The sequence below is a fragment of the Metopolophium dirhodum genome, chromosome 1, assembly GCF_019925205.1.
Source record: "Metopolophium dirhodum isolate CAU chromosome 1, ASM1992520v1, whole genome shotgun sequence".
NCBI lineage: Eukaryota > Metazoa > Arthropoda > Insecta > Hemiptera > Aphididae > Metopolophium > Metopolophium dirhodum.
In genome coordinates, this window is record NC_083560.1 from 36,848,864 (window position 1) to 36,860,918 (window position 12,055).

General features: G+C 31.0%; 1 pseudogene; it reads left to right on the forward strand.

The window, feature by feature from the left end:
• The first annotated feature begins 7,930 nt into the window (after window positions 1–7,930).
• LOC132948202 (uncharacterized) lies at window positions 7,931–9,327 on the forward strand (annotated as a pseudogene).
• The last annotated feature ends 2,728 nt before the right edge of the window (window positions 9,328–12,055 follow it).

A 12,055-nucleotide genomic window follows, 5' to 3' on the forward strand; every position in this document is an offset into this window, starting at 1 on the left:
CAAAACAACAAATATGAGCTAGTTAACGGACTAGGTACGTGGAACATAAATATCACTGTGAAACAGACAATTAAAAAAGAAAACTATGCGTTACATAATTATGTCTAATACGACTTTAATACCTATATTTCTTAATGTGATATCAAAGTAACACCATTTTATGAAAAAAATTATATCGTCGTGGTACTCTTGTGAATTAAAATATAAGTGTATCAAAGTAGCCCCATGAAATCAAAGTAACCCAGGTTATGCCCATTCTACGGTAGTTAAAAGTTTATATAATTTTCAACTTTTATTACTAGTGCTACGTACGGTACCCCTCAACTCCGCTCCTTCACATGTTAGAATATACGAATATCTAATGCATGGGTAACACATAGATGGTTGGGATGATGTTAGCGTAGTGCACAAAACCCTGGGAGAGCATCATTATAATTTATTGTTAGCAACAGATTCAGCATCCGCCAACGGCCAGATGATAGAACCCGAACTGGTAAGAAAGCTGTGGGAACTCCGCGACGCGCAATAGATTCTATGAATTAGATCTTGGCACTGTGAATTTGCATCGAACTACAATTTGTTGATCATTTGACGCTTCTACCACCAACCTATCAACCTTCTCCTATAAGACGGGTGCACGCAACACTAGTTAATTTTTACAGACCTTATATAAGTTCAAATTAGAACAAAATTAGGTATATATTAAAACCAAGAATACCTAACTGTTATAGTAAATTTATTTTGTTTTCAGTGAAAAATATTATTCGTGGGTATATGAAAATGTTAGAGTATATAATTATATTTTATGCATACAATTACAATTTCAAATGTAATTGTTATACTACCTACTTTTGTACTAATGCTTAAAAGTAAAATAAATTACATTAACCACAAAAATTTCATCAAATACGGACTAGTATACAATTATTTTAGATAATTTTATTTAAATTTAACGCCATCCATTTCAATGACACACTGTACAGCAGAATGACTTTCACTTTACACTGTACTCGATTTTGAAATTTTAAGATTTTTTTTTCCATTATAAGTTGTTTTACATTCCTTAAATCACTTTTTTCGATAATTTTTAAAAACTTAAAGTTTTTTAGGGTATATGTAGGTTGCATTATAAAGTAAAATTGTTTAGGTTCAAAATGCATTAAACAAGATTTTTTACTGTGAAGTGTGATCCACCGTCGAATGACGTTAAACCGTAGGTATTGGTGTTAAATAAGTAACACGTAGATTACGTATACTAAGATTACCAATTTATTAAATTAGACACTTGTTGTAACAATGTATATAATGCTTTTATAAGTTGATATTAATACTAAATATTTCAAGTAAACACAAAAGAATTAATGTATATATAATTAATGTAATGAATCTATATAAATACTGACACTGAGAGAGGTTCTGATTAAAACTATATGAGGCTCTGTAATAAACTATAAAAGATGCTCTGACCAGTAACACGGGTGTTACTCACTCTTTCGACCTTACACGACTGCCGTCCGCCGGGCGAGGCCCGCCGCAACGGTCCGTCCAGGCCTCTAAGAATGTGCTGAACCAGCCCTTTCGGTCACGTAGACCATCGTGAGAACCGAATCGGTCACACACTCGTCTTACCCCGAGTCATCACATTTATCCCTATATATGTATTACATACATACATATATATACATAGTACATACATACATACATACATACATACATACATATATATACATAGTACATACATACATACATACATACATACATACATACATACGCGTGCATGCATATACAACAACTGCATTATATTCACAGCCATAATTATAATAATTTTAAAATCAAATTAATTTTTTTTTCATAGTTATATAATATGTACAGTGAAACATCCATATTATAAAGTCTCGTGGACTCATATGAGCAACAAAAAAAATTTTTATCATGAAGAATTTCGTAAAATAGAAGTAAATACCTACATTTGGATCTCTAAAATATTAAGTTAAACAAAACATTTTGTTAGTTGGAAGTTCATTGTAGGGAAGTTTCCCTGTAGTTATACTATAAATATATAATTACAGTGGACACTTTTTTTTTAACATATTTGTTTTAAATAGTTTCACTTTGAGGACTCCCTAGTGTCTACGAATATATCTTTCTATGTGGACAATAATTGAAATGTCCGATAGTCTATATTTTTACCTATGATAGTGGTAGGTACGTGTCCAATATTATTTAAGATAATCACGAGATTCGGGGTATTGGCATTTAAATTCAGAGCACTAAGCACCCTTAGAACGCCTGTGATTTACGCCGATGCGCATAGGTCAACATTTTCAAATTACCACTGGAGTCCTGGTGCTGTTATAGGGAACATAACGATATATTTTGGTATAAGCGCACATTTGTGTAAAAATAAAAGAACGGTCATAACAGGTATCGGTGATAAATTTAAATTTTTTCGATGGCTGAAAATTAAACAACATTCAAACATGTAACATGTAAAATGAAAAAACATAAAATTTCTTATAATATTCAGATTACATTTTTTGAAATTCCAAAAACTTTGTTGAACTATACGTCTATACCTTCGTCAATTTATTATTAAATACAATTATAATAAACTTTGAAATACTACTTTTCCTACTGAAATTATGGGTTGTAAGCGTAAATTCAAAATCAATGATGATGGTGACTAATTATAATGACCACGTAAGAATATCGAAAAAAAAATGCCGTAATTCATTGACCGCGATCAATTGGCTGACTGGATAAACTTATCGCGTTATCTGTTGTCCTAGAAATATAAAAATAAATATCAAAACATTTATTTTTTTATTTTTTGTTAAATGTAGCCAAACTTATGAGAGTTATTAAATTACAATGTAGATTCTACTCTTACTATGAAGTTTATTTTTTTTTTTATATTTGTATACATAATTTAAACCAGAAGGAGTGCTTTGATTTCAACATATAGTACCTTATCTTTTAGCTAGCAAATTGGATTTGAAGATGGTACTCAGGGACGGCACGAGAAAAATCTGATAGGGGGGGGGGGGGGTTGTCACGACCTCTCATGGCCCACTTCCCTCCGGCCATGAGTGAAACATCCATATTACAAAGTAAATATTCTAGTAAATGTTCTCGTGGACTCATATGAGCAACAAAAAAAATAACCTAGAGAGGTCATTTTTCGGTTTTATCAATAATTATTTAATGCCACGGGAAAAATCATCGAAAAATTACGAAAAACCACTAAAAATGGGATTGTAATTAATTAATTAATTAAAAACGCTTTGTGTATTACCATAGAAACGAATAAAAAATTATAATATTATAATATTAATTCAACTTACATGATATTATAAATAATAACAATATAATATATCCAGACTGACAAACCGTCTCCGCTCAGAATCGTTTTTCTTATACAATGATATTATATCATTGAATTCAAGTTTAATACAGTATATTATACAATGTCTGAAGTTAAAATTTTGACATTTATCAAAATCACGAAAATTGGTAAATTGTTGCAAATGAGAAATTCATAAAAACTTTTCCATGTATATCTAAGAATTTTAATAACCATACAACATTACCCTTAAGTTTTTTTACATTTAACAAAAAAAAAAAGTTTACCGAAAAGTCAAATTAATTTATTAAGGGCGTTTGACATTGATTTACCCGTAAATTATTAACTAAAATTATTATTAATTCAAACAGGTACTAGGAGTTTTCTTTACAACGTGTTTTGACTTATTTATACGAATTTGAAATTTGAAATTTTCTTATTTTTTTATTCTATAACTAATGTCTATACAATTTTATTCGTTGGATTAACAATTTTTAAAATTAATACAAGGTTCCTCATAAGTAGTTAAAATAGCAGTTGAGATATAAGTGTTTAAAGATCAAACATGACGAAATTTATCAAACTGAAATTTTACGAATCATTTAGTACCTACCTAGGTAAAAATATGTATATTAGATTTTTGAGGACAGAATATAAATCTTAGTTAGTGGAAAATATATTACGCCGTGAAAATTCAAAATTGCTTAGATCTGAAATGGGTACCTACCTAGATTTTTTTCAAATATATTTTGCAATAGTATATAGGTTAGGTATATCTACTCCTAATTTGATTTTTCACTGTTAAAAAATATATATATTTTATTATTCTTAAAAAATTTAAACAGTAGACATTTAAAAAAAATAAATATATTTAATTATAAAAATTTTAACCATCTCATCATAAGTGCACTTTAGTTTTTATTAAATTTTAACGGATCTCCCCCATATCTTTGCTTTTAGTCTTACAATCTAAATGATCTATAACTCACCAATTGGCACAGTGCACAATGCAATTTATTGTATTTAGTACAATATGCCTCAATGTATTTCTGTAAAGTAAATAATTAAAAAACTGAATTATGTGACAATATTACAATAAAGTTCGATTCATTATAGGATTTATTTTTAAAATATTTAAAAATAAACATAAATTATTGTACAAAAAAGATAAAAAAAAAAGATACTTAACGAGAAATATTTTCAATATTTACCTATAATTCTTTAATTCTTAAATTAATTAATTCATTTTTATAAAAAAAAAAAAATACCGTAATGAATATTTAATATTTATTAATTAGAATTGATAATTTTTTTATGTTTGAATACCTAAATATAAAATATTATTGGTTTTCAGTAAATTGAAGACATTCCGAAATCTATAATTGATGACAATCTAGTGGATAAGGTGAAATATAATTGCCTCAATCTAGAGAAAAATATAAATAAATTGCGTGTAAATAATTTTAGGGAATCGTGTTATAGCCAAGTAAGTAAGGGGTGAGGTGTAAAATGTTAGGTTTGGTGGAGATAAATTATTATCAAATTAATTTAGTTAATAATGCAAGATAATATTATTTGTGTGTGGCTCGTCGTTAGGTTTCGGTTTCGGTTTCAGATGTCGGTATTGATTTTTTCCGATTTCGGACACCGGTATTGATTTTTAATAAAGGTCGTCGGAACTTTTCAATAGTGCAAGTCGATTCTTCCTTTTGAATATAACATGTAAATTATAACTTACTTACAGGATTGGTCGATTTTCTTCCCATTTTAATAAGTAACAAAGACACAAAGTACAAACAATGTATTCCTAATGTTAAGAAGAGTAAAGACCACGAGAAACTACGATAAAATATGTCTGAATGCCTACAAAATAGGTAATAACTTAAATGATCGCAGTTAGATGGTATTATCCAAATGTCAATCACAATATGATCACAATTGTTGACTGATAATGACAGAGACCACTGACCAGTGTGATTGGTGGTGGGTTGGGAAGGTAAACATTTTTCAGTCGATGGCTTTTAGGGAAACCCAGACAATTATGTTATAACTTTATAAGTATTTATAAGTTTATAACATAAATATTAATACCTAATTTATAAGTATATTATACAGTACTATATATACTCAGTATCATATTATTTATTGTTTGCGTCGCAGCGATTGTGTTAATTTAAGGGTCAGAAGCCTAGAACCCTACCCCTGCGTACGCCACTGTTTACTGATGAAAATCGTGAATGTTCAATTTGTAAAAGAAAAAGTCCAATCCAGACTAATTTCCCTGTATCTCCAAAAATCTCTCAAGTGGTTAATTTGACCATACCTACTTATTTCGGTGAGTATTTATATAAAGTGAACGATATGTTCCAGTGTTTATATTGAGGTTTGCGGAAAGAAACCTGTTATACAAATATAAAACAAGTTGTTGAGTCATTTATTATCTTTGAAATAAAGGCATTTTCCCTACAAGTACAAGGATTGAGATTAAGACTTTTTAACATCTTTTAAGCGGCTCATACACGATCAATATTCGATATTGGCAACACAATTGACCGATTATTGGTTGTATTCAAGTCAGTGGCGGCTTGTGAAAGAAAGGGGTGGAACGGCATCAGTGTGTATTATTATAGTAGTGCAGTAGTGCCACACATAATACAATATCCATTCCTATATTAATGTGCGAGGGGTTTGCGTGCCGGAATGTGGATGAGAGACAGACTGCTTTTATATGGTGCTTCTCACTCTAGCAAGGGGATTTATCATTATTTTATTATGAGACCCCATGTAACGTTCATGCACGTGTTGTAAAGGAATATCAATACTGCAAATAATAACATTGAAGAACCTTTCACAACTCTCGAAATAACTAAAATAACAGAAATTATTACTAAAATCATGTACGATTTGTCATCAGATTCAGTGACGTCAATAGATACTTTATGTAAACGACTAAGAAATTATATGAAATTTTATACGATCCAAGGGATTTACTAGATTATGATAGATGGTTTAAAAAAAAAAAATATAAGATAATAATAAATAAGGTAGTTAGTTTAATATAAATATAATTTTATACTTTTAGATTGGTGATGATAATTGGTAGTCTAGTCAAATCTGATGAAATAAATACATCAGAATACTAATTTGGATATATGCCTTATGGACATGGCAAAGGATTATATTACGAAAATTTAGGACCTACTAGGATTATAGGGGCTGAATATAAACTCGTCACATATTTTTCGTTAAAGGAGTACAACACATGAACACAAACACCTGGAAACATGTGGGAAGTAAAGCACTAACCATACTGTACCATTACTAACACAAATTATAAGGACTTCATACCTACAACTAACATAAAAAACATGTTAGAAATGATACCTGAACACATATATAGATTCGAGGTAAATAAAGAATGGGGAGACATACCAAATATGCAGTTGACGGATCTACACGGCGTATCTAAGTCTTTGGATGAAGTACAACAAATAGTTGATCCAGAATTTTTAAGAGAACAGAGCCAAAAACACCAGTTTATACACAGTAACATACTATATGTAACAATAATATTATTAGCTAACTCTCATACTCATAATAGCAATATATATATATTAATTAAATGCAAATATATTAGTGATGAGCAAGTAATAGATATACCCAGAAGGATAGTTAAATATAGACCATCAAACAGAAGTGACTACATAAGAGGGTTTGCAGATACACTATTCACTCCACCACCGTCACCAGGATAAATAGTAGTGAAAAAAAAATAATAATAATAAAAATAGAATAAATAAGGAATAATTACTAGTTAAATTAGAGTAAAAATAATAATAATAATAATAAATAAATAATAACTTAGGTAATTAATAATAATAATAAATGTATATAAATAATAATGATGCAAACAAAATAATATAAATTATGTTTCAGAAAATAAACAAGAGAACGTCAAAATAAAATATATGTTAACCAATAAAATATAAACTATAAACATGGGTGGAAATGCACCAATATCTTTAGAATATTCATTAACTTTACATGTGATCGATTTTATTAAAGAATTAAAAGAAGTGTTATTAACTAATGCACATATTCAGTACGAAGAAACATAATATACTTAAGCTGTTTTGAACATCACGTACTATAAGCACACAATAGAATGCCCATACCACTATCAGAAGAAGAATGAAACTTAGTGATGATTCCTTTGACCACATATCTCCATCCATTTTGTAACATTACACGTCCGAATAGATCAATTTGTTTAACTATAGGTGCAATATAAAATCAATTAATAGACGTATTTTTACCACCCATTTATTTTTATAAATAAATCCTTGTTAAACATATACAAAATAAAATAAATCAAAATAAATCAAAAAAACAATAAAAATAAATAAATTATAAAATAAATTATAAATACGTAAAAACAAAAAAATAATACGTAAAAATAATATATCGTAAGTAATATTAACAACAATTAGGATATGTAGTAATAATAACGTCAGTCCGGCTATTACGCTCAACGTGCACGCACGCAGTTGCCTATGAGCTCCGTTATCGCACTCGCAGTTCGATAATATGGTAGACAAAGTCCACGACACCGGTGGCGAGTCGCTCCAGACATCAATGTCTAACAAACGCAATTTTTCAAATTCGTCAATTTCGCCAAAAGTTGCTGATAAAAAGTCAAAAAAATTCGTTATGAGTTCGCCTTGTACTCTGATGATTCTAGGGACAACATATTTAATACATCCACCAACAGTTCGACAGTTTGCAACGAAAAATCAGGTCCTGCAAAACAAAATATCGAGCAGCCTATGCTCGATACACAAGACGTCACGCCACCTCCGTTTTACAACTCCAACATCTCAAATTTCTCCGCCTTCACAAATGAGCTAACAAGGTTGACCGGTCCAAACGCATTTATCTGTAAGTCTACTAAATCATACCTGATCGTATATCCCAGAGGCGTACTCAACTACAACACTATTCTGAATCATCTCAATAATACTGATTCCAGTTTTCATACTTTTCAAGCTCGCGTTAATCGCTCATTCAGAGTCGCAATAAGAAATCTCCACCATTCCACATTGTGTACGGTAATTTCTGTCGCCTTGTCGGAAGACGGACATTCTGTGAAACAAGTTATCAATGTCCAAGATAAAAATAGACGCGGTCTCCGATTATTTTTTGTTGATTTATATCGTCAGAATAATAACAAAGATATTTTCAATATCGCTTTGCTACTTGATACCAAAGTTAAAATCGAAAAACCTCATCTGTCCCGCCGTGGTCCGCCTCAGTGCCATAATTGTCAAGCCTACGGCCATACCGATAACTACTGTCAACATGAATCTAGGTGCGTCAAATGCGGTGGAGACCACCGCTCCGTGAACTGCATAAACGACCGAGCTAGTCCAGCCAAATGCGCGCTCTGTTCTGAGGTACACACGGCTAACTACAAAGGATGCCGTGTTTATCAATCCGTTACAAAAAAACGCAAAAATACAAATGTACCAACGCCTACAAAGTCTTCGTCAAACGATGTCCCAGGAGATCATGCTCGGCAGCTTCCAAGGAAATCCTATGCTGCAGCGACCAAAACGGTAACCTCTTCCATGGAATCCATCACAAACGTTTTATCAGAATTTATTTCTAATTTTAACTCTTTAATTACTCCACTAATTAATCTCCTTACCGAGATTGTCAATAAACGTTTCTGTCCATAGTGTACAGGTTTTTCCCTTTTTATCTATCTTTTCATCGTATATCAGACCATACCTACAATTACTTATCTTTATTTACTTTAGATTATATAAACACGTTGCTATTTTATCTATTTGTATACATTTTGCTCATGCTAACAAATATCATTAATTTTATATGTCATACTATATTTTATACCAATTGTAATTATCCATAGTACTTAAAAATTTTAATTATCATGTTATAATGTTAAAAATTATGTAAACTTTCAATATCCCTAGATTTAGATAGCCTTAGGCTAGGAAAGTCTTATGTTTAATTAATAAAAAAAAAAAAAAATATATTAACGTAACAATCGTAATAAGTAATAAATAAAATTTTAACTATTTCATAGTATAAGAAGGAAGAAATGAAATATAAAATACACGTAAAAATATAAAATATATAAAAGATTTAAACAAAAAACAAAACATGAACGAAAACATACCATTGTCGGCAGAGCTTTCATTAACACTAAGCATTCGATTTTTTCCGAGAGCTGAAAAACGAATTATTAACAGGGCAGCACAACCAGTACGTTCGTGGGGATATAATTTGTATAGGATGTTTTAAACGACATGTAATAGAGGCTAATAGAAAAATGACCATGCCGCTTACACCACGTGTATTAAACCAAGCTATGGTACCAATGACCGCGTTTGTACACGCAGTAATCGATAAACCTAGCGCGGATAGGTCGATTTGTGTAGAGGTGGGCGTGCTTTTAGAGCAACTATATACTATCGATATTATCGACGGATCATTTCTTCGAAGAATAAAACAAAATAACAACAACACAGGAAAATGATATATAGTAGTAATATGTAATTATAGTAATAATAATATGTATAAATATTATATTTTATATTCTAGCTCTCAAATCCGTTTTTTCATAGTGGATTTCGAATTCACTATGATCAATAAGACCGAAATATTATTGGTATCCGGCGCCATCTCTAACAGTTTAGAAAAATATAAACCGATGAAACTGGAGGACAATCAAAGGGGTACGTGCAAGAACGAGATAACTCCATTTTTCAAAACTTTTCAGGAAACGATAATGTTATTTTAGAAATATTTAAATATTTAATTACCAAATTATATAATATAATTTGGAAATTAATTTAGATACATTAGACCACGATAAAAAATATGCCGTAGTAATTGATTTGATTTTCTTAATTTCTTTGAGATAATAGTTAATATTAACCTACATTTTTGGATTTATCTTGTTTTTTGACCAAAACCATGTATTTATTATTTATTCATAATTTGTTTTAATACAAAAAAAAATTATTATTCATTCTATGTTTTATAAATTTGTAAAAAATACAAAAAAAAATAATAAAGAAAATATAATAAAAAAAAAAATATATAAATATAATTATGTACCGCTCCGGAGTTATCTGGTTTTTCAACGGAAAAAAAACCAGACAACTCCATTTACTTTATATCTCCTATACGAATGATCGGAATTGTCTCGTTCTTGCACAGATATACTCGTAATTTTTTTCTTGATAATACACAGCCAAAACCCCATTTTTCGAAAAACATGGAGTTATCTCGTTCTTGCAAGGACCCCTTTTATTATCTTCTTGTACTTATGCAAGACGATAAGTTAAGGAGGTTCCGGCGCTGTGACTTGGGGAAAGTTGTGCAAACAATCAAAAGGGTATTTCGGAATAAACCAAACTTGACCACATCATTGTTGGAACAAGTATACACAAGTGTAAGCCATCAGGGGGAGTCGACTTTGTCAACAGTATACCTACAGAAATATTTGCGCATCGATAACAGGGAGCCAATAATAGTTTTTTGGAATGGGACGACAGATTTAACAATTATAAAAAGATAAGGTTAAGGGGTGTCGCCGCCACGACAGAATAACCGCCATAATACATCCCGCCACCGACCGGCTCAAACACACACACAGGCACAAATCAGTTGTATGATTATTTAATTATTGTTAAAGATATTATTGCATAATATGTAGATTAGGCCGTGACACGGCATCGTTCAGCATAGGCCGCCGGGGCGAGCAGTCCGTTCCGTAGTGCCTACGCGGAACGATGAATTATTACGTGCGAGAAAGGCGTGAAGTATATTAATGTTTTTTGTAGAGCGCGAATCACCAGTAATTTATATATTGTTTTTTGTAAGGCGCTTATCGCCAGAATTTTATATAGGTATTGTTTTTTACTTATTGTAGCGACGCATAGTGTGTGCCGTTTATTATTATTATTATTATTATTATTATTATTATCGTTATAAACATTATAGGAAGGGTAGCAGCTGGCCAACCGAGCACCGTCATATTTGTGAGTTTTTATTTACATATTATTTTTATATTCGTTCAGCCAGAAGGCCCGTGTATTATTATTAACTGAAATTATACGCTGATATTGTGCCTAAAGCCTTACTGTTATACATTTATTCACATAATTTTTAAGCACACACCCACACAAGTACACACCTACACGGCTACACACCCCACCCCTATAACTAGTACTTGCAGGTTTTGCTCGGTGAACCTGTCCACTTCCTGTTGAGTACTTAACCATATACACACATACCACACTGGTCGGTCGGGGAGTAGTGGTGTAACGACGCACGAAGTATTTTGGTGACCGGGCGGCACGGCCTATTATTGTTCGTACAAGGGGTATTTTAGTATTTTTAAATATAACAGCATATAGCGATAGGAATAATGATGAATTCAATTTAAAACTAACTAATATAGAAACAAAGGAAACCTTATATTCAGGGTACATAGGAAAAATTAATAAAATGGCAAAATGTTAAACTTATTGGAAGCACGTTGATTGGTGTGCAATACGAATCATCATATCACGCATTGTCACGATCCAATTGCTGCCGCAGTTTTAACAAAATGCGATTTGACTATGTAGTCGCGAAAATAAGGCAGATATATTTATATAGACTAGGTAAGAAATATAG